The sequence below is a fragment of the Crocuta crocuta genome, unplaced genomic scaffold (genome assembly GCF_008692635.1).
Source record: "Crocuta crocuta isolate KB4526 unplaced genomic scaffold, BGI_CrCroc_1.0 scaffold154, whole genome shotgun sequence".
NCBI lineage: Eukaryota > Metazoa > Chordata > Mammalia > Carnivora > Hyaenidae > Crocuta > Crocuta crocuta.
In genome coordinates, this window is record NW_027530545.1 from 7,588,423 (window position 1) to 7,613,335 (window position 24,913).

The 24,913-nt window shown below is 39.3% G+C and overlaps 1 protein-coding gene and 1 long non-coding RNA gene across 2 annotated transcripts in view; both read left to right on the plus strand.

Moving 5' to 3' along the window:
* LOC144234475 (uncharacterized) overlaps positions 1–24,913 on the plus strand; it is a 556,590-nt gene that overhangs the window by 65,162 nt on the left and 466,515 nt on the right. The window lies entirely within an intron of this gene.
* Positions 5,347–24,587, plus strand: LOC144234447 (uncharacterized). The gene is made up of 3 exons (XR_013335952.1): positions 5,347–5,416; positions 7,482–7,634; positions 24,084–24,587. It is a non-coding gene; the product is annotated as an uncharacterized LOC144234447 (long non-coding RNA).

A 24,913-nucleotide genomic window follows, 5' to 3' on the forward strand; every position in this document is an offset into this window, starting at 1 on the left:
TAATTAGATTTCTATTATGATAATTCTTACTGTTGCTGAAGTAGAGAATGCCTTTTTTTAAAAAATTTTTTTCAGTGTTTTATTTATTTCTAGGAGAGAGAGACAGCGTGAGCAGGGGAGGGTCAGAGAGAGAGGGAGTCACAGACTGAAACAGGCTCCAGGCTCTGAGCCGGCAGTCAGCACAGAGCCCGACGCGGGGCTCGAACCCACGAACCGCGAGATCATGACCTAAGCGAAAGTCGGACGCTTAACCGACTAAGCCACCCAGGCGACCCCAGAATGCCTTTTTAATAGGGGATGTCTTAGACTGGCTAGTCAAAAAATACTCTGAGAAAGTGATATTAGTAGCTAAAATCTGAAGGATGAGGAAGAATCAACATGAGAAAACCCAGCAGACAGTGTTCCTGAAAGAAAAAAATAGCAAAAAAAAAAAAAAAACTGAGGTCAAGAAGTTGGCTTATGTGGGCAATAAAAGAAGACCAGTATGGTTTAAACAGGGTGTTTATTGGAAGGTGAATGTGGTACCAGTTGAGATCAGAGAGTCAAGAGCCAGTGTGGTAGACTACAGTGAGAAGTTTTGAATTTTAGTTTAGGTAAAAATGGAAGGTCATTGGTATATTTTATGCAAGAGACTGATGGCATTTATGTGTTAGAACGACCACTCTTCTCTGGGAGAAGGCTGAACATGGATGCAGGAAGGCCTTTTAGAGGACAGTTACAACATTTCAGAAAAGTGATGTTAGGGACTTGGTCTAGGGTGGCAGCAGTGGACATGGGAAGAATTGGGCATATTTGAGATATATTTTGCTGGTGTAATTCACAGGATTTGCTGATGGATTGAATGTGGGTAGATATTAAGATGGTGGCTAAGTTTTTGGTTTGAGTTAAATAAATAGTATCATTTGCCAAGATAGGGAGAATTGGAGTAGAAACAAGAAGGAAATGGGAGAGGGGAATTAAGAGTTCTGTTTAGATAACTGTAATGTGCATAATACATATCCAAGTTAGGATACTAAGACAGAGCCTGGGATTAAAGTGGATGTTAAGCCTGGAGGGAAAATAAGGAGTCCCCCGCAAACAGATAGCATCTAAAGTCATGTGTATAGATAAGATCATTTAGGGAGTGTTTGTGGACAGCTCTAGAAGAAGAGCCTAAGATTGAACCCATTTGCACTCCCAAATTTAGAAGCCAAATAGAAGAGTCATGACAGAAGACTAGGAATGAGTTACCCATGGGGTAAGAAAAAAAGTGGCAGTGTGGAATGCTAGAAGCCAAGAGAAGAAAAGTTAAGAAGGGAGGAATGGTTAGACATATTGACTGCTACTGAGAGTTTGGTGAGATGAGAAGACAGATCTTTTCATTGATTTTGGCACAGAGCTGGTTCTTAGTAAATTGAAAAGAGCAAATTCAGTGGAGCTGGATGTGAGATTGCAAGGGGTTGAAGAGGGAATGAATACGAAGTGAAAAAGTAGAGAAGCTGTACGTAGAGAAGTTGTAAAAGCCAGCAAGGAAATGGTCTGATTGATAGATGGTGGGTAGATGAGGTGCATGTGGCTCAGTGGAGATTTTTTTTAAAATTTATTTTTACTGATAAGAAATTCTAAAGCATGTTGTATGGTAATGGGGATGATTCAGGGGAGGGAAGGGAAGTGGGGGAGGGAAGGGAAAGAAAAGAAAGGAGAAAGTACAAAGTGCTTGGAAGCATGTAGAGTTATGAACACCAGTAGAAAAGAAGGCATTGACTTCGACCTCAGTGGGTGATTAGAATTTGTGTGGGCAGAGAGAGGTGGAAACACCATTAGCACAGGTGTATTTGTGGTATTTAAGATGATATTTTGGTGAAAAAAAATTAGTAGGATTGATTGATTAAAGCCATGGCTTTATTAGAGAAATAGTACAACTAAAATTGGAAATAACTAATACAACCACGGACTTGGAAAGGAAGTTTACTTTGCAGGAAGCTGTGCTACCACTGCCTTGACAGGCATCTGTCCGGCCTCTGCTCAAGGTGAGGGTGGATGGCAAAGACACTTCTATCTGAACGAGCTTTGGGAATTCATTATTTAGGCCATGAGAGGCCAGAGTGCATTTTAGAGCAGGGAAGCTCGATGAAAACAATATTTTAAGCAGCTTACCAAGGAAGGAGCATTTAGGAGGACTGAAGCAGGAAGGCTGTGGAGGTGGAAAGGCCAGGTGGGAAGTCTGTGGGACAGAGGCCAACAGTGTGGTGTGCTGGGATTGGATTGCCGAGGAAGGGAGGCAACATGGTGGATAACATTAAAGGCTGTAAAAGGAACCATTTAAGATGGTTGATATCTGTGAGGAAGTGTGAGGAAAGGGTGAGGGCATATATTTTTAAGCTTGGAGAGGTTGTGAACAAAACAGGGTAAGTTAGAGATACGGAACTGAGCGTTGGGGGTAATTCTCTTGTGACTGATTTTTGAGCCAGTGAAATTAGAAGAATTTGTAGAGAGAAAGTATGGGGAGAGGAAAGCAGGGCAGAGAGAAGAAAGAAGACAAAAAAGAGCAATGGAATAGAGAATAGAGTTTCAAGAAGAAAGCGTTCCTTGGGATCAGATACAACAAAGAGGTGATTCAGCTGGTGTTGATGATCACTAATGCTGTACCTGTTTAGCTTCTGAAGTGCTTTCACAGTGTTCCATTTCATTTACAAGTTTTAGGCCTTCTTAGTAATTCTCAGAGGTAGGGAGAAGGTCAGTACTCTCACAGTCAGAAAATAGACTTGCTGAATGAAGGTCGCATGATAGCTTCCTAGAGCAATGGGTCTCAAAGTGAGGTCCCTGGTGCAGTGGCGGCAGCCTCACCTGGGAACTTGTATATGCAGATTGTTGGACCTCAATCCACACCTACTGTGTCAGACACAACGGGGCTGGGGCCCAGCAAGCAGTGCTCTAACAGGCTTTCCAGGAAATTCTGATGCACACTAAACTTGGGAACCACCGTCTTCTATATAACAAGCACATGGCAGAAGGAAGCCAGATGCCACCGGGTTAAGGAGTGAACGGGAAGTAAGCAAGGAAAGCAGCTGCAGTGGTTACTTTCCCCAGCGAGGTCTGACCTCATTTCCTCTGCTTGTGGTTGGAGGGTGCTCATTTAGGACCTCTGGACTCTGCTTTTTCAGCACTATCTTGACTTCCATTTGACCATAAATTGCTTTGTTAATGTATTTGTTCAGTGCAATTGTATTTGTGGGAGTAGGGATGTTTTAATTAAAAATCAGAGTTTATTAGTGTAAGGAAGAAATATATATATATGTTCTCACAGTGCTTAACATAGTGATCCATACTGCATGATTTCTTAGTAGAGACTCATTAACATCTTTGTGCATCTGTAGACTACAATGTCCAGGCATGATCGTGCTATAGCTATTTAGGAGAAACATGAAAACAGACTGACAGAGCAGTCTGAAGCGATAAGGGCCTAAACAAGGATGCGATCTGGTCTTGGGGATGTTTGATGGTCTTGAGGATCTTTGGGGAAAGTTGAAAAGTAGGGCCTTTGAGAGCTGGTTAATAAGAGGTGACTGTCTGTTTGGCACAGGTTAGTGAATTAGCATAGTGCTAGTTCAAGAAGAGGAATTAAGAAAACTTTTCCCTTTAACAATTTGGTGTTCTCTAAAGAAGAGGACAAGCATGACTTTTGACTTAGATGACTGGCTACTGATCCACTGAGCCCCATGTCCTTGGCCTTGACCTTTCCTCCTTGGCATCAATGTACTTTCTAACTTTCCTGGCTCCAGGCACTAGCTGGGAAGCTCCTTACCTCTTTAGGGTCTAACATGTCTGTGTTCTTCTCTCTCCATATGGACAAAATTCTTCATCACTTAGGCTTAATGTCTTTGGGTGTTGTGTGTGGCTCAAGGAAGGAAGTAAACAGATTCTGAAGGTCCTACGTCTGTGTATCAGTTGCTTTTCCTTCTTCTATTTTGGTCGGGCATGTCTTCCATAGTCCAAAGGGTCAGTCAGAGTAGGAAATACCACATTTCCTAGTCCTCAAATAACTCCTGCCTGAAAGAATTCTTGATTGACTTTATAGAAAAAAAAAAAAAAAAACCTCAAAAATGCTTTTGGCAATCTGCAATAGGACAGATGGAAATATGCCTGGCAGGGTTTGATGTTCTAGGATGAAGCTTCCATCATCTTTTGTCTAGTCACAGAAGGTACTTTGGAGTAAGGAAAGTAAAACTGAGTTTGATGTGGGCTCATTTGGCTGGATATATGCTAGTCGGACATGTACATGTTTGGCATGGGTGTCTAGTGTTTTCTGCAGTGAATGGGGAACTGAGTGAGCATTTGATGAAGAAAACATAAGACCTCAACAATTGCAGCAATGGAAAGAAAACATTAAAATAGGAAATTAAAATCCACACGTGTCTGTACGTATCTGTATGTGTAGACAAAAACATGTTTACAGGCCAGACTAGACCAAACCTAAGGAGAGATCTAGGTCAGATCAACCAAGCAATTGAATACAATGGGCAGGTTTACTGAGCTTAGGGGCTGAGTGAAGGTGTTCTGCAGTTTGTATTTTTGATGTGTGTTGTTAATTAATTAAATACATGCAGACTTCCTGTGAAGTGAGTCAGTGTTCCTCATTTCACGTGTGAGGAAACAAGGGCAGAAAGGATAAATAACTTGCCATTTTGCCAACGAGTAGCATCACCCTCGCCATATTGCTAGAATTTCCAGTGGGGTTTCAAAGAAAGACCTTAATTTCAAATTAGTCTGGGTTCATGTAAGACCACTTAAAAATGAAATTTTCATGTCTGGGAAGTCACTCACTTGGTCCTGCCTCAGAGGTAGATAATGGTCAGTAAGTGTCTACTTGGAAGGTGTGGGGATTTTAAGTGCTTCTCATGGTGACTTAAATTAGCACTTGTCTTGCCTTCTTAGTATAAATTTGCCATCCCTGAGTGCCACTTATGTGCTATACAGAACAAAGAGCAAGCTTGCTGGAAAATTAATTAATTCAATAATTGGTGGCAAAGGACCTTGAAAGTTTGCCAGACCCGCAGCCCAGTGTGATTTGTAGCAACAGAACAAAAAAATACCTGAGGAATGAGTTTCATGTTTCTTTTTTGGGTACAGTAATAATCAGTAACAAGGGAAAGGGGCCAGTGAAAGTAAATATTATGGATTCAGTTATCCTCTTACATGATGGGAGTTTTCCGTGTAGAGTAACCCCCTACACAAGATGGGGCACTTAGCGTGCTGGTAGAGGAACAAAGTAAACAGATTGTTACGGGACAGCTAACTGGGCTTTGGAAGCCTGAATCAATCTGCATAGATTAGTGAGGTCAGTGTGCCTCCTTAAGCAAACTGTGTAGAGAGGGCTCAGAAACCATAGAGTCTGCAGATGGAAACAGGATTTAGGAAACATCCAGGATTTGGAAGGGTAAGATGTTACCTATGGGGAGTGGTGGTGGGATGGCTGGGAAGGAGGGGAATGAAAGTCTGGTATTAGGTTAGAGAGAGGTCCTCCTGGAAGACAGGAATGTTTATGCTAGTGGGCAGTAGAAGGTTCCAGTCATGTGCTTCATTCCACAATCTGTAAATAGGTTATTACCCTTACATTTTGCCAGTGGGAAAGGGAACTAATTAATTAGAGGAACAGGGGATCTTACAGTATTGGGACACTTTGAATTTCAACGGAGAAGTTGTCAAAAGTGTTTCAGAATGAGTCAGAAGGAGCTAAATGTTTAGGGGTGCATGGTTTGCAAGTGTATGATTCATAAGGGGAATTTTGTGTGCTAAAAATGTCATTGAGTAAGTGGGCTTTTCATTTTTTTTTAGTAGCAAAACTCTAGTATGGTGTTATTATATTCAGGGAGCTATGGTTTAAAAATCTGAAGCTTAAAAAACTTTGTAGATAAATTTTAATATGGTAATTTCTTATAATGACCTTTCTTAAATGAATCTTGATAAAAATATCAGCAGGTGTTGAACGGCTGCGTAAAAAACATTATGTCAAGTTCTTAAGGGACTTCAGAAATTATATTTATAAATATAAATATAAAGATATATTTAAAATATATCAAGATATATAAAGGATATATGAAAATACCCAAAGACTCTGTCTTTCTCTAAACTCTTTCTGGGGGTCTGTTTTATGGGAATAATCCAAATATGGAAAAGGTTAAGATGCAAAGATATTGATTAACATATTATTTACAATAGTGAAATAGGAAAAAATTCAAAATTACAACAATATCCATTTGATAAAGCATGCTATTTATATTTAAATAACTTTATAAAATGATGATAATATAGGCTATATGAGGAATATGGAAAAAAGCATATAAACTTATGTTATTTGGAAAGATTAAAATAACTAACATTTACTTAGCATCTATTAGGTATTATCTCTGTTTTAAGTCCTTTACATGTTTAACTCACTTGATTATCACAACAATCTTAAATGGTGAGTACTATTATCACCCTCATTTTGCAAATGGAAGAACTGAGGAGGTTATGTAATTTTCCAAGTTTACACAGCTAGAAAGAAGTAGAGCCAACTGGCCCCAAAGATAGGTATGAAACTATCTACCGTATAATTAAAACTATTTTATAAAGCATATATGAAGAGAGAATATATTGATTTTCAAAAGTGAAAACACTTCTTCTATATAACCATATTTCTGCAGGATGGTGAGCTTCCGTGATGGTCTACTTAACTAGCTACATAAATGAACATGATCTTATTAAGGCTCAAAGTACTGAATGGGATGTGTGGCTCCTTTTGGGAACACCTGCAGTTCTTTTCCTGGCATGCGGGTAACCTACAGAGATAGTGTTAGCTATAGCTTACCATTTCTTTTCTCTCTCATGAGACCGGAAGAGGTGGCTGATGTTGGTGTGGATAGAGCCAAGTACAACTCTGCCAGGTGGTACTAGCCTTGGAGCACATTGTGGATCCTTAATTTCAGACTCATCTGAAACTATCTTATAATATTATTATGTGACATTTGATTGCTATTTACAGTTCACCCATCATTTTCATCATCTCATTTGATCTTCACAAAAAGATTACCTTTATTTTGCAGACGAAGAAAGTGAGATTCAAAGAGAACTCAAATTGCAAAGCCTGAATCTAAACCCTACTATTCTACTCTTTTACAGAAAGATATGCATATACACCTATAACCTCATATATATGCATATATACCTATAACCTCATAGTCCTCTATGCATGTATGTATCTGTCATCTATCTCAATTCTCTGTAACTTGCTCTTCTCACTTAATGCTATATCATATACATCTCTCCAAACTAAGATGTGACTCTGACTTGTTCTTTGAGTCGCTGCATAATAACCTGCCCTATATGGATGCACTTAGTCTATTCAACCATTCTATTCTTATGGACGTGAAGATGGTTGCAAGTTTTTGCCGTCACAAACACAACTGCAATAAACATCCTAGTATATGTGTCCTCATGTACTGGTACTTTAATTTTTACAGGATTGATTCCCAGAAGTCAAATTGCTGAGTCAAAGGATATGTGCTTTTAAAATTTTAATATATCGTGTCAGATTCCTCTTCAAAAGGCTGGGTCAAACACTTTTCCACCATGATGTCTGGAAGTGCCTGCTTGTCTGTACCCTCATCAGCCCTGTGAGTTGTCACTCTAGTCTCTTACAGAAGAAATCCTGACTATAAATCTAGGCCTCTGTCTTTTCAATTAAGATGTTCAAATAACAGAGACTTTGGGCAGATTTTTAAGGAATAATTATCTTTAGGAGATTATTCACAATCTAATAGGCTTGGGGTCTGTTAGGAGGCTGCTTTTGGCCTCAGCCATTGCTTTGTTATACATACAACATATCAATAAATAATAACCATTATGGTCGAACATTAGAGTTGACAGTATAGTAACTTATGAACAAATCTCCTCATTAGCAGCACTATTATTTTGGTGTTCGCAGCAATCTAGTAGTCACAGCTAAGTTGAAACAAGAGCCATTATGTATGTAAGACATTTTTAGCTCATTTACTCTGAACTCGCTTTGCATACAAGAGCACTTGGCCCGCGCCATATGGTGTAATGTCAGAACAAGATGCAATTGGAAGTGAAGAGGAATAGGACCTCTTTGACGTGAGAGTGCATTATCATGTACTTGGACTCTTGTGGCTTTAGAACTGAGTTAACAATTGTTTCTGAATAGATTCAGATTTTAATTCCATCTGATCGACCCACATATTTTCTTGCTGTTGAAATGGAGGAGCTACTATCCTAATATATTTACTTATGTAGGTCTATGTTTGTTGATTACTCGAGAGATAGAATTGTGACATTTTATCACTGGACTTATTTTCCCTTTTTACAAATTCTTGTCACTATCTCACAAGCTGAGGTTGGGGAGTTCATTACTTTGAGTGCCAGATTGGGTAGCCTTTAGCTGGCTGGCAACCATTTCTTTTTTTTCTAGTAACGGCACCTTGATTTTACCCTGGGGAACTTCCCTGTGCAGAACCTCCCCCCTTCACTCCAAGGATGAGGCTCACATGCTACAAGCACCAACATCCACCCCACATCTAGTGTACCCTCCCTTAGCGCATGGTTTGTCCAGGGAGGAGCATGTAACCGGGTCCAGAGCAATGACACTCCATTCTGTGACACTGGTTCGGATTAGTGGGAAGAGACAATCCCTCTCTGCAGTGATTGCTTGCTCTGAGCTGAGGTAAGCCTGAAATACAAATCTCTGAGAGGATGGAGTACACCTGAGAATGAAGCCAACTCAGGGGTCTGCCAAGAGGTGGAGTGAACTTGAGTCCTGAGGATATATTTGAGCTTCTGGTTCGGGGTTCTGTGGACTTTACCATTTTGTTGGCCAATAGTTTCCCTCCCTTTCCTTATTTTTAACTTTATCCCCTTTGAGTTGAACAATGCTTTTTCTTCTATCCAGTTACATCGTAACTGATTTAGGTTTCTAAATTGTTTTGAGTTTTCTACTGCATTACATGTTTTGTTTTGTTTTGTTTTGTCTTGTTTTGAGAAAGAGAGTGAAAGAAAGAGCACATATAGGGGAAGAGGGAGAGGAAGAGAGAGAATCCCAACAGGCTCCACGCTGGGCGTGGACACAGGGCTTGATCTCACTAGTGTGAGATCATGACCTGAGCCAAAATGAGGAGTCAGATGCTTGACTGACTAAACCACCTAGGCACCTCACCTAAGGTATTTTAAAGTGACTTCTAATGCAAAGTATTAATTAGATTAAGAAAGGAAACACAGATGCTGAGAGATGAGCTTCTCTTTGGCAGCTCCACAAATATAAAAAGTTAGTTTCTCTGGTTTTTCTAGTCAGTTTGTTCAGAATGTTTTTAGGTCAGATGTTGGCATTTGAGTTTCCTTCCTCCTCGCTCAAAGTTAACAATTTTATGGACTTTTTAAATGTTTTTTGTTCTTCAGATAATAGCAGACAGAAGCTTATTACCCCAACACGTTAAAGATTGCCCTGGGGACTGAGAATACAGCAAAAGCTACTGTTAGTGCTAACTGCAGCCAGGTTCCTCCTTTGGGGGCCATTTATGTGAATCACAAATGATTTCTTAGCTTGTGTTTTCCTGGCTTTTATTCCAGGCACCTAAGGCAGCTTTTGAAGTTGATATTCTTTCCTCTGAGCTGAGATAGATCATATGCTAACTGTCATATGAGAGCCAATAACGGTGTTTAATTGTTTTAGAAATAAGTATCAAGGTGGGTAGGGAAACACAGCATATTTTCCCCCAAACAGAACTGGGGGAGAGCAAGTCATCCTGTGTTTAAAGCCCAATCTGAGAAATATTTTTCTCAACAAAAGGATGTGCAAAACAAAACAAACAGTTCTCCCAGCAGTCTCAGAGTGGCCAAATGTGGGGGCAAGGCTGGGAGTCCCCTGAAGTAGGGACATGCAGACAAGAACAGCACTGGAGGAAGAGACACACTGAAAGAGGGGTCTTTCCTTAGTTGAAACTCTGTTAAAAAGAAATTACTGGAAGAAGCAAACATTCTTAGAGATACCGTTGCTATAAACTTCACACTTAAATTATGTCCCATGCAAGGTAAAAAGAAAGACTAAAAATTATCTGGAATTAACCATAAGGGAACTTGCGTAAGGCAATGACACCCCAAAGCCTAGGACACAGGCGCGACAAGGATAGTGTGGAGCACACAGAATATGGTGGGCAGTGTAAGGTGAGATCTAGACAGGAACTTTAGAGCAGACACATTTCTCTCATCCCTGCCTGGCTGAGTCTCCACCAATCCTTTTTGTTGTTGTTGTTGTTAAATAATTTTTGTTTAACATTTGTTTATTTTTTGAGAGACAGAGAGAAACAGAGCATGAGTGAGGGAGGGACAGGGAGAGGGAGACACAGAAATTGAAGAAGGCTCCAGTCTCCAAGCTGTCAGTACAGAGCCCGATGCGGGGCTTGAACCCACGAACCTTGGGATGGTGACATTAGCCGAAGTCGGACGCTCCACTGACTGAGCCATCCAAGCACCCAGAATCTTCACCAATTTGTAATGAGTGGAGTTGAAGAAATAATATTTGTAGATGAGTCCTAGTGGCCATATACTGTCAGTTAGTCCAAAGTCAGATGAATTTTATGTTTGCTTTGTATAATTTTTGCTTATGTTACATGTATATAGAGCATGGCTCATGATTCTTATTCCACAGAAAGAAGTCTATCATTGTAGGTAACCATTTGTAATCTCCATGAAGTCTTCAGCCTAGTGCGCCTCTTCTAAGTGATGGCCAGTATGGATGGACAGGAGGAGTGTATCCTTGGTGAAATCATGCTCTTGTTGGGGTGAATTCCATGATACTCTGCTCTCTGGCCCATCCTCCCATGCAATGTATTTAAGGAGGTTTGAGGCTTCCAGCTGTACTTTTTCTCCCCAAAGCCACAGACCTAGGCATATGCCATGTCAGCCCTGCGGATACTCTTTTAAAATAGCTTAACTTATTGGTGCAAGGAAGTCCCCCTAGTGGTATCTCTGCATCTCACCTGCTCATCTGGGTATGTTCTTTTTTTTTTTCCTTCGATTTTTTTTTTGTGGTAAAATACACAGACCATAAAATTTACCATGTTAACCAATTTTAAGTGTTCAGTTCAGTGATATTTAATATATTCATAGTGTTGTGCAATCATCACCACTATCTGTAAGTAGCTCTTTTTATCTTGTAAAACTGAAACTGCTTACCCATCAAACAATAACTCCCCATTTCTCCCTCCCTCCAGCTCCTGGCAACTACCATTCTACTTTCTGTCTCTATGATTTTTTTGTTTGGCTCTTCTCTTGATAACATTTTAGCTGGTCAGGGAAACTGGGAGGTGGGGCAAGGTGGTCAAAATAAGGAACTGTCGGATATACAACGAGGAAGGATGGGACCTGTACTCTGTTAAGCATCCAGCAGAATTAATTATAGGATCTTGCACAAGTTCCTTAACCACATTGTCCTCAGTTTCCTCATTTGTAAAATGGGGATAATAACAACATGTTGCCACATATGACTTTTATGATGAAGAAAGTATTGTACATGTAAAATATACAGAGCAGTACCTGGCATATACTAAGTAAGCACTAAATAAATTTTAGTGATAGCGATGATAATGGTCTCTCATTAGGATAATTAACATCAGTTGATTCAGCCAAGTGAAACAGAATATGAAGTTATAGCTGACAGTGAGGTTAGAAATTCAGTTGTAAAGATGGTTTGGTTGTTCAAATGACATGTACACTATTTCATGTTTACGCCAGCTCATTCACATTGTGTAGACTTGCAATGTTATTTTCTGTTGAAAGCAACCTATGACAATGTGAAGGATACAAACAAATCAACATTTCTCACGTGGGAGGAAACCCATATGTCTATCACTGAGGTCAACGATCATGTTAGCGACCATACTATTAGGTGAAAAGTTTCTCTGGCTATTACCAGAGAAAGTATCCAAGGAGCTATGATAAAACTGCTGTTAGAAAAATTGACATTTTCTGTGCATATGACATCACTGCTTACAACTTGGGCTTTGAAGAGCTCAAGAGATGATATGGCTTGAGATTGAAAGGCCAAACTGAGCCTGTACTTACTTATGCCCCACTTGTGCTTTGCAGACAGTGGCTAGAGCATTTTTTAATTCCACTCCTACCTTGATGCTGTTATTTGTTTCCATGACACTAGTTCTGGGAATGGCACCAGGCACATTCAGCATCTGCAAGTGATGGATTAGATAGTAATTGATGTGTGTTACGAAACTCACATCTGGGCCTTCCACCAACTGAGAGTCAGTTTGATTTGATCTGGCAAAAGGAGTTTCAAAGCATTTGGTTTTTAAATTATAGTGATTTATTGAAAAGTGCCTCTTAAGATGACTATCAGCTGGTAGCAGGTTGAGTTCCCAGAAAAAATGTGCTTTCTTTGTCCTGATTTCCCCAAATGGCAAACCCACTAGCGCACCCCTCTTCAACATGGCCTCCTGGGGCTATCTCTTCCTGTTGTTGAATATGCTGCCTACAGATAGGATTGCTGATGCTAAGATTGTAGAACACTATGCTATAAGTTTATTTTGTTTCCTGGATAATGCTTGGATTACCAAAACTGTGGGAAGAAAGTACTCTGATGATAAAGATGGAATTTTTAAAATCTTCATAAATTTATGTGAACAGGTTTTTTTTTTCAATTCAAAATAGCATTTGCCCTACAAAAATTGTCATGCCTTAAATTCTGTTTTCCTACATTTCTCTCATTCTGTCATGTTATCTTCCTAGTATACAACCTATAAGCATTGAATATCTTTCTTCTCACTCAATCCCTCCTTCCCTAGCAAAACCTGCAGAAATCTATCAGCCATTTATTCATGATTTTAGATTTTGCCTTCGTATGGTTAAGTTTCTGTCCATATTTGACCTTTTCTGGGTATTTTCACTTTAGGCTTTTTATTTTTGGTTGGGAAATGAAAGGTTCTTCTCTGTTAAAGGAATTTCAAGCATCATTGAGCAGCAAGACAGTCTTTCTGGAACTGGGTAAGACAGGTTTTTGATATTCTAGATCTTGTAAGACAGATGCTGGAGGTAAACCTGATTTAATCACACTGGAGGCATCTGAAAGAGAACCATCAGGAATCACCTTCTACTCAGCTATGGCTGCTGGAAGCTTGGATCAGATGAGGAATGACATGTTTTGGTCATTAGATATATCTCCTATGTAAATTCCCAGGGACGTGCTTCTCAGACCTTAATGTGCATATGAATCACCAGGTACCTTGTTCAAATACTGAGTTAGTAGATTTGGCATTGGATCTGAGATTCTACATATCTGGATTCATCCCATGTGATGCTAGTGTGGTTGGTCCCTAGGCCATACCATTAGAGTAGCAAGGGTGTGGAGGGTTCTACTTTTGCAAATCTTTTTCATTGTCTCTTCTTGATCTTATTCTCCTTTTCCTGAGATTAAGTTTATATAGGTATACATTATGGCATCTTTAATGTTATTGTTACTAGTAATTGTAACATTCCAAAAAATAATTCCTTTAAAATAATCAAATAGCAAATGGAAATTTATTCATTCAGAAAATATTTATTAAACACTCACAATGTGTATTTTTCTACATACTGAGCATATAGGAATGAACAAGACAAAACCCTGTTTTCATGGAACTTTTGTTATACGTGGATAAGTAAACAACTACCAACCAATAAATAAATATATAAAGCATACCAGATGAAGGTAGTGCTATGCAGAAAAATAAGTGAGGATGAGGAATAGAGAGTGAGGGGGAAGGGTGGGGAAGATGTAGGTCCATGGTAGGGTTATTTCCCTCCTCTTCAAACTACAACAAAGCTTAAACTATTAAATTAATTATTAAACACATTCATTATGTAATTCAAATACTGGGAACCCAAGGAAAGATTTACTGAATGAAAACAGAAAGTTGTATTTTCTCACTGCCAAAAAATCTGAGTTTGCAAATCTCAGAATTAGCATATATCAAATTGCATGGTTGTCCCTAGGAGTAAACCACCTGACATGTATGAACTCTTCCAGGCTACTAGGGCATCACTTTATATTTTCCCATCAGTACTTCTAAGTAGTCTAGAACATTAATGACTTCAGAAAAGAAATCAACAAACTTTAAAAAAAAGGCTTAATATCAAGAACCTACTTAGAATAGAACCACATGAATATAGTCAACCGACCTTTGACAAAGGAAGAGTAAAGCAAATATAGTTGTCTTCTTCTTCTTCTTCTTTTAGAGTTTATTTCTTTATTATTTTTAATGTTTTTAAAGAATTTATTGTCATGTTAGCTAACATACAGTGTATACAATGTAGTCCTGGCTTTGGGAAGAGATTCCCATGATTTATCACTTACGTACAACACGCAATGCTCATCCCAACAAGTGCCCTCCTCAGTGCCCACCACCCATTTTCCCTGTCCTCCACCCCTCCCACTCCATCAATCCTCAATTTATTCTCTGTATTTAAGAGNGTGTAGTCCTGGCTTTGGGAAGAGATTCCCATGATTTATCACTTACATACAACACGCAATGCTCATCCTAACAAGTGCCCTCCTCAGTGCCCACCACCCATTTTCCCTGTCCTCCACCCCTCCCACTCCATCAATCCTCAATTTATTCTCTGTATTTAAGAGTGAGCAAAGATAGTCTTCTAACAAATGGCACTGAAACAACTAGACATCCACGTGCAAAAAACAAATCGACACATAAACCTTACACTACTTCACAAAAATTAACTCAGCATGGTTCATAGATCTAAATGTAAGATGCAAAATTGTGAAAGTCCTAGAGGGTAACATTGGAGACAATCTAGATGAGACTGGACTTTATGTATAATACCAAAGGTATGATCCATGAAATATATAATTGATAAGCTGGATTTCATTAAAATGAAAGCCTTGTGCTCCATAAAAGACAATGTTTAGAGATTGGGAAGACAATCCACAGACTGGGAGAAAATAGTGCAAAAGACACATCTGATAAAGCACTGTTATCCAAAATATACAAAGAACCCTTAAAGCTCAGCAAAAAGAAAACAAACAACCTGATTAAAAATTGACCCAATAAGGGATGCCTGGGTGCTTAGTTGGTTAGGCATCTGCCTTTGTCTCAGGTCATGATCTCATGGTTTGTGAGTTCAATCTCCACGTTGGGCTCTATACTAACAGCTCAGAGCCTAGAGCCTGCTTCAGATTCTGTGTCTCCCTTTCACTCTGCCCCTTCCCCACTTAACACTCTGTCTCTCTTTCTCTCTCTCAAAAGTAGATAAGCATTAAAAAATGAAAAAATAAATTGGGTCAAAAATCTTAACACTTCACCAAAGGAGATATATAGGTGGTAAATAAATAAACAAAAAATGCTTCACATCATATGCAAATTAAAACACTGTGATACCACTATGTACTTATCAAAATGGCCAAAATCCAGACCACTGACCATACCAAATGCTAGTGAGGATATAGAACAAAAGGAACTCTCAGTCACTGCTGAGGAGATTGCAAAATGGTACAGTTACTTTGGAAGGCAGTGTGGGGGCTTCTTACAAAATGAAACATATTCTTGCCACTGAATCCAACAATCATGAACCCTAAGATATACTGTGGACTCTGAATGACTGTGGGGTGTGTGTGTGTGTGTGTGTGTGTGTATAGGTCTATCAGTCTGGTGGGAGGTGTTGGTAATGGGGGAAGCTATGTAAGTGTGGGGACGGGGGTACACAGGAAATCTCTAGATCTCTTTTCAGTTTTGCTGTGAACCCAAAACTGCTCTAAAAAAAGACCCTATTTCATCCCTTTCCTCACTTCACTGATTAGAGGGTCTGACATACCCATATGTTGCTTTCAGTATACCTAACAAGCCCCACCTCCTCATTTTATAGATGAAGATCCTGAGGTGAAAAGGGTGGGAACTTAATGACCACAACTCCACTGGTGATCTGTGGGAGCTGGGACCCTGAAAGTCTCTCTAAATTAGTAGCTTCCTGGTCTCCTCTCTGCACTGTTGCCTCTGGCAAGGCGTGCTTCAATAGATAGAATTGCATAGAGTTTTAAATACAATGCTCTTAAGACCTTTCAGGGAAAAGATCAAACAAGTATGCTAAGTCAGCCCTCCCCCTCCTTTTTTCTCTCCAAGACTCTGATCAAATAGTGTGGATTCCTAGCCTGCCTGTACAGGGTTTATGCCAGAGCATCTGTACTTGGTTGGTGCCAAGCTCAGGAAATACCAACAACAACAACAACAACAACAACAACAACAACAACAACAATAAATCGGCATCTTTTAAGTTAATATCATTTTTTGAAAACTAGAATTGATGATGGTGCGATATGGCCAGTATGTCCGGTCAAAACACAAGAATTCCTTCAGAGAAAAACAGCTGGTACTATAAAGCACACTTTTGAAAAAGAAAATAAAAAGAATGAAGTCACTTCTGAGCAATTTTTCCGTGGCAAGAATACTCAATTTGTGTCATCACTATAAAAATTAGCAAATCGAGAATGCTTGTTTACATTTAGAAACCAGAACCGATGATACTGACATGAAATGAGCACTTTGGGCGCAGGTTGTTGAATGGGTGGGTTGCTGGAGCGCTGGTGATCCCAGTGTGAGCTTTCTGCCCTTGGGCTGTCCAATTACACTGGCAAACAAGATAGGTAAGAAGCAAGCAAAAACCATCTGGGCAATATGTCTTCTTAAATTAAGGTTGGTTTTTGTTTGTTTTGTGATTCTAACAGTTAGTTTTACCTTTATTTGATCCTTCAGCTAGGGAACTTGAACTGGTTTGAGTTTATCTTTGTTTGAAGTCTATGTACGTACAACAAAGAAAATTAATGTAGAGAGTATTTCCTGTTGCTGAAGGTTTCTCTTTCCTTCCTTCCTTCTTTCCTTCCTTTCTTCCTTCCTTCCTTCCTTCTTTCTTTCCTTTTCTTTCTTTCTTTCTTTCTTTCTTTCTTTCTTTCTTTCTTTCTTTCTTTCTTTCTATCTTTCTTTCTTTCTTTCTTTCTTTCTTTCTTTCTTTCTTTCTTTCTTTCTTCCTTCCTTCCTTCCTTCCTTCCTTCCTTCCTTTCTTTCTTTCTTTCTTTCTTTCTTTCTTTCCTTTCAACAGCAAATCTCTCTTGTAACTATTCACTGATCATTTCAGAAGCATCATGTGAATTATACCAATGGTAATTCCTTTAGAAAGATAAAATTTTTAGGTTTTTGCCAATTGAAGTATTCAGTGTAAAAACAGATTTCTCCAAATGTAGCAAATTGTTGGTTCATTTACTAACCATGTTTGTTTCATGTATTTGCATTTGCCAGACAAACACTGAGAATATATATTTTAATTTTATTGCAAAACTACCATTTCAAGGCATACCGTGAAATTATAATTTATGTTCCTGAGATTTTTGTAGTTTTAGAATGATCATTTCAATTTAGCCCTGGATACCTTATACCATTATGCTAGGAACACTTCCAGTTTAAACATATATAATTTATTTTTAACAGATTTTGCTTGGAGTACACAAATGAAATGTAACAGTCATTACAGAGATTGTCTTAGTTCATTTACTAAACATGAATCCATGTCCTCCATTTCCCTTATTCTGTGCCTGACTCCCTGGCTGGGCTTCTATTCTCTGCTTTGATGCAAATTGCAAGTGGAAGGGGACTCTGAGCATGAAGTCCCTTTTAGGGGACGTTCTTGGCAAATGAGATGTGTGCATCACTCAGATATTCTGTATTTTTAGATAGTTCTTTCTGAAAAATCCAATTTATAAATTGATCTTTCCTCCATTCCTAGCCACCTTACCCATGGAATCTGTCTTTACTTTCCAAGCCCCCAGACAGACAGCCTTGATCTTGAGACTTTTTCTTTTTGGAAGATGAGGATTCTATTTTTTGAAGTTATTTTACCTTTATTCAGAAAAAGTTATTCAAACTCAACTTCTAACGAGAGTCCCCTTTCTCTCTCAAGCAGCACAGATCAAACAAAGGTGGAGGTTCTGCGTGCCACGGCTCCATGGGTTTGCAGCAAGAATCACACACAGCATTGACTCTATAAATTTAAATAATGTAAAAACATTTTGTGATAGGCTTTGTATTGAACCTATGCCCAGCAAGTTTTGTCCTCTCAGTATTGCCACTGGGTTTGGATTACCTTTGCGCACCAAATCTTTGTGGCTTCCTATGTATGGTCAAACTTAGTATAGCTGGTATACAGAATATTTCCTTTTTTCTCTGCTTAGAAGAATGTTTGAGGAAGGTCTCACAGTGTAAAGCTGTTTGTTGCATGGACAGATTTTATGCCATTTGAAACTGGAATTATGTAAAGCAGTTATCGGGAGTGTAACTGAGTGTTTGGACTCAGCAAAGAGGTGGGGCTCGCAAATTAGGTTTTCATCAGAAGGGAATAAAAGTGTCCAAGGGATTAAGGTAGCAGAGTACGCTTTGCAGATTTGTATGCACCATGTACTGAGCTTTCAGAAGATGCCATAAGGACTTGTAGAACTTCCCTGGCAGAAGCTGAAAAAATAAAAATGAATTCTGTGAGTGTTACGGGTTGTTAGGTGATTTTGCTTCAGGCTATCAAATAAAAATGGCACATGTCATTAGCCTTATGGAGACAGAGTTTTAAATATCTTTTTTTCAAAATTATGTTCTCTTGTAATTTATTCTGCGGTCCCTTTTATTTGTCTCATATTTCTGAAAGAGGTCTGTGACTGGGGTGGGGGGGTGCCCAAGGGATCATCCCTCTTATAATCTGACATGTTGAATTTTGTATAATCCTCATATTTTTTCCCTTTGATATTGGATACTGTCCAAGTGCTGAATTAATTCTACTGTTAAAAAAAACAAATCAAAACAAAAGTCTCCTTAAGAGAGCAAAACCCTTAAATACGGCTGTGTGTCTTTGCAAAGCAAAAGCCTGAGTGTCAGATTTGAAGAACTACAAATATTTAGCACAAGATGAGATGCTCTGGCCTCTTCAGGGATGACATTTTGATGGTGCTTTCAGCTTTTGTTCATGCACATGGCCTCTATTATCTTGGATATTCCCTCTACAGAGGAGAAAGATGAAGTGTATCTTCACATGGAGGCACATGTGTAATAAGAAGGTGGAAATGACTTCAGTGCATAAAGGTCTGCCAAGCACTGGCCTGCAGGCTCTCATTACATAGAGGTTGGAGGAGAGCAATAAAAAGATCAAATTCAGCAGAGATAAACGGCATGCGTCATCTTAACTGATCGATAACCAGCTTCTGAGAGTAACCAATGTCAGCTGAGCTGGGTCCGTCTCCCCTAGACACTCCAAGGAGTGAAGATCACATCCTTTTTGAGCTGAGAGGACTTTAAAGCCAGAAAAACCTATAGGGATGCAGGCATACTGTGATGATTTCTCTATAACATTTTGAGGTTTGCTGTGCTGATAGAAATAGAATAATTTCACCAAGACAAGCAGTGTGAATTTAAAAAAAAAACAAGATAAATTATTCCATTATTGCCACATTTTTCACAGCCACCCTACTAAACACTGACATTTTAAGAGAAGTTTATATAAAGAGGAACATTATTTTTGATACAATCCTGAACTTGTGTGTTACTAAATACTGGAGAACAGTCTGAACATGTTCTGACTAGAACAAAGTCTTAGAGGTGGCTTCCAGTCAAGCATAGCTACATATTTCATTTAGACATTTCTAGAATGAAACGAGAGAGAAGTTTTAAGAGGCCTTAAACCCTATCTCCCCACCCGCTCAAGTATAAATTTAGATAAGTGTAATGTACAGAAAATAAGCATCCAAATAGACTCATTTGATTATATGGCTTTTCTGTCTAGGAATTATGGAAACAAGATGCTTTATTTGATCTTGGGTTATAATATTACTGAAAGTTTTTGCTAAGGTTAATAAAAAGGAAATTCAATAGATACATTAAAATGTCTGAAACAGGCTTGTGAGTTAGGACACTGAGCTCACTGCACTTAAAGCTTGGAAGTCAGAACTCTGACGCCACTCAGCAGTGTGTGTGTGTGTGTGTGTGTGTGTGTGTGTGTGTGTGTGTGTGAAGTGGGAAGTTGCTCCAGGAAATCTCTTTTGCTCAATATTTTAGAGCATGTTGCTTCACAGAAGCACCTTTTCATTGGCATTTAAACTCTTTTATTAGTACAAGTTGGTGTAAGAATGACCATTTTCTTTTCTGGAGACTATTTACTACCATTCTCATCAATATTTAAACATTGGGAAGCAAGGAAGGCCTATTAAGGTTATCTCAAGGATTGTTTCAAAATCTGTGACAATTTGAATCAAAATTTCCTCTGAGAAAACTTGGAAAACCTGTCTAGCTAGAAAGCTTTTCTTCTTCCTTCCCCACCCCTTCCTAAAGTTCTTCTGAATTGTGAGCCCAGGGCAAGTTTAATTATAATTAGTTAATGTCAGTTAATTAGGTAATGTTCCTATAGTGCTTTGAAGATGAAAAGTGTTTTAGAAATGCTAAGTGCTATCATTATTAATATTAGCAAAGGGGGAAAAGTCAGCATGGTGAACACTTTCGGAAGCTGCAGAATTTGAACGTGAGATGCTTGGTGCCACCATCTCATCTGTTCCTGACAGAAGGGGAAGCAGCCTTTTGTCTTTATTGTTTGGGTGTCCAGAGTTCCTATCCTCTGTCTTTCCCTGTCCAAATATGTATACTTGAAAACATACTCGCACACAAGTCTGCTCACACACGTAGCTCGCTTTCAATGTGAAGTAGGCTCATGTGTATTTCTGAACTCGAAGATATTTGATAGGTTCCAACTCCTAAATGTTTTCTTTAATCTCTCTTATTCCATATTTCAGAAGAAAACAATAGAAAATTAACAAGAACAGAAAGGACCACTGTTCTTTAGATTATGTAATTTATTGAAGGAAATGAACCTGCCAAGTAAAAGGTTGCATCTTCTACTTTCAGACATAGGGTATCATAGGTTATAACTGAGATGCAAATTTTGGAGGCACATGGCTCCTAAGTTTTAAAATACAAGGCTGTCCTGTGTACTTGCAGAACAGAAAGCATTTGTGGGTCATGCCACATCTGGATGGGACTTCACTCGACTTGTTCTTAGGTGTGCTGATAGCTGATATATGATCAATATATGTTGTGACACACAGGTGGAGGGAAGCAGGCCCTGGCCTGAGCTAAGCCCGGGTGAGGATGGAGGTAGCTATTTGGACAGTAGCGCTAATTGGAGGCAGTGCCTTTCTCCAGTCTGTCCTCCAAACAGAAATCCCATTTCTTGTAGATTTAATTTTGATGAGGATTATAATAAATAATACAGTAAGGCTTGGGATATTGGGATGAAATAAATCAGTATATGGCAATCAAGACTTTAAAGGGTGGAAAGAAGACATTAAGGGTCAACATTGCCATCTCACAGTGGGCTTCTACAAAGGAAGTGTAGATGTTTGAGTGATTCAAGTTCACGGAAAGTCATATGGGAAACTCTCACTACATGATTCCTTACTTCTTTCTTTAGCACACTGATTCCTTGCTTGCTTTCCTTAATATAAATTGTTTAGGTGGCAATAATACCAGGAAAATGGCATAGATGTATCTTGGACTTGAGTTAAATTATTCCCAAGCGTCCAAATTGGTTTCTTACTGTTTGGTGGAGTAATTTGTGCATCTCACTAAAGGGCTAATGAACACTTCACTTTGGCACTTGGAAATAGACACATTCAGATCATGTTAATCAAACATAATTAACTTTCAAGGAAGGAGGCTGGAAGAATGGGCCAAAACAAATATGCTGAAATAGAACAGAGATGAATGCAAAGTCCTACAGTTAAAAAATATCAACTTCACATACATAGAACAGCTATGTGGTTTATTAAAACAAAGCAAGACAAAACAGTATCCACACAGCATTAAAGGCTTTAGTTGACTAAAAGCTCCACATTCATGCAGCAATGTGACCAGAATGCGAAACAGTCAGGATACCTCAGTGTCACAGAGCAAGTGTCCAGCACCGAGGCTGTAGGAGGGCTGCTCTGGTGAGACCACATCTCTAGAAACAAGTTTTCCTGGTCTTTGAGTTTTTAGAATGCTTGAGTGTCTTTCAGAAGAATAGTTGAACGGGGAAAGATTTAGCCTAGAAACGTAAAGTATCTAGAAATAGGATGCTGTTTTATTTATTTATATTTTTTATTTTAATCTTTTAAGAGAGGCATTGAGAACATGAGCAGGAGAAAGGGCCAGAAGGAGAGAGAGAGAATCTCAAGCAGGCTCCATGCTCAGCATGGAGTCTGACTCACAACTAGATCTCACAGCCCTGGGATCATGACCTGAGCTGAAATCAAGAGCCAAACACCCAACCGATTGAACCACCTGGGAGCTCTGATAGGATGGCATTTTAAATTTTTTAAAAATTAGGGGCGGGGCATCTGGGTGTTCAGTTGGTTAAGCATCTGACTTTGACTCGGGTCGTGATCTCATGGTTTGTGAGATCAAGCCCCACATCCGTGGGCTCCAGCCCCACTATGGACTCCACTCTGACAGTACAGAGCCTGCCTGGGATTATGTCTCTCCGTCTCTCCCTGCCCCTTGCTCACCAGCACCCTCTCTCTCTCAAAAATAAATAAAAACATAAATAAACTGTTTCAAAAAGTTTTTTTTAAATATTATAAAGCCTAACATCTGTAGCTGAGATTAGGCCCAGAATGACTATGGCCAAGGAAGAAATGACCATGCAAGCTTATGTTTCTGGACCTTAAATCCTTCCATACATCAACCCAGACCTTCTCCCTCATGCTATTCCTCACTGCTCCTTTATCAGAATCCTTTGCCGTCTGCCCTGGCTTGTCTCACGGTTCCCCAAATGCACCTTCTCAGTTCCCTGGAAAGCTTTCCCTCCCATTTATGTTGTCCCTCCTGCTTTTCTGCCCAGTTGAATCCTTCAAAGTCTTGCCCAGTCTTTCTCAATCTTGGCTACATATTAGAATTACCTAGAGAGCTTTTAAAAATCCTATGCCCGGGCTCTCCTTCCAGAGATTCTAATGTAATTGGTTTGGGGTGGGGCCCAGGCATCAGTATTATTTTAAAGCTCTCCAGGTGATTTTAATGGGAACCTGGTGTTAAGGACCACCCGTTGAGTCCCAGCTGGACTTTGGTGATGCATTGCTCTTTTTCACTTATTCCTCTGAACTCCTGCTGAGAAACTCACGTGCAGTTAATATTATGTCTGATTTAATTCATGCAACAAGAAAACCCCACCTGCTTTCTATTGTTAATCATCTTCCAGGGTGCATACGTCTCACTTCTTCAGCTGAACCCTCAGACCTTTGGACGTGTCTTCTATTCCCTGCTCCTTTCTGTCCAGTACAATACACAGCACAATACCTTACCCGTGGGAGTGTGCATAGATGCGTTTTTCTTTATTCCAGAAAATCAATAAATATCTCTTGCTTAATTAGCAAATAAAATATGATGTTTGATAGTTGATGCTAAAGTTACACAAATCATTATATCCAGAGCTGTCTATGAGAAAAGAGTGGGCCATGTGGCACCTGGGCATCTCAGTCTGTTAAGCATCCGGATTCAGCTCAGGTCATGATCTCGTGGCTCATGAGCAGTGCCAACAGCTCAGAACCTGGAGCCTGCTTTGCATTCTGTGTCTCCATCCTGCTCTGCCCACCTGCTCCCTCCTGCCACTTGTGTGCTCTCTCTCTCTCTCTCAAAAATACATAAAAACATTTTTTAAAAATGTAAGGAAAAGAATGGGCCATGAAAGTTTAGCTAAACTATAGGGTGAGGACACAACAAGATAGGAAATAAAGAGTACTTTGGCTGCCTTCATTTTTGCAGTAGATACAACAGAGTAACTGTGATAGCTCACCAAATGTACCACCTGAAAGACACAGAGTAACTGGGAATGGCCCACCCTAGAATGGCTTAGCATGACTTTACTTCTGGGTAGTTGGGTCAAGAGGCTGGGACAGGGCCAGATTATTTCTGGCTGATGGGGCTATCTCTGCTTTCTTTATTATCTGAGGGAGGGTGGCATTTTGAATTGTTGTACTGAATTTTGATTTATTCCTACAGGTGGATTTGTGCAAGCCAGAACAGAAACTAATGCCAAGAGACTGATGGAGTAACTAAGCTGTTAATAAATTCCAGTGCCACTGAATAATAATACTTTGTATTTATATAGCGTCTTTCTTGGAGGAGCTCAAAGTACTTTATGGGCTCTGAAAGTTAATCAAGTTGGGAATTTTTCAATCACTGTGGGAGTGAGATCCAGAGCTCCAAACCCCCAAGCTGTAAAACTTGCTTTCCTTATTTTATGCATGTGGACCCTGTTAGGTGGGGGACCTAAAGAAGCCTGAGGCTCTTTGGCCTTGGAGACATTGTAACATGAAGTGAACTGAAATTCATTTCTAGCCAGCTAGAATAAGATGAGCATCCAAACAATGTTTAAAATATTTTAACAAAAACATTGAAAAACATCATATGCAGCTGTCTGGCATTACTTTGTCATCATGACAATCGCTGAAATATAGTGATCCCTGTGTTTGTGTTAGTTATTATAGGAATAATTGTGAGGAAGAAGAGTACATTTTACTTTAATTTTGTTTGTTGGAATTTTCTTGTTTCTCTTTATTCTAATATGTATCATCTCTGAGTAATAAAAAGGAATGGGGAAGTAGAAAATACTTCCCTGCGCTAAGCTATGGCATGAGATAATTTTATTTCAGACTTTTGGCTAATAATGAGATTCATGCAAATGATCCATGTCATCAAAGACTACTGACATGAACTTAATCTTCAAATTTGACCTGTGGGCTGTTGCAGCCCTTGCTTTGGAACCGCTTCCTTAACATTTGGACTTGGAAGTTTTATTGTGGAGCTGGATTTTGTTTCGGCAACCACTT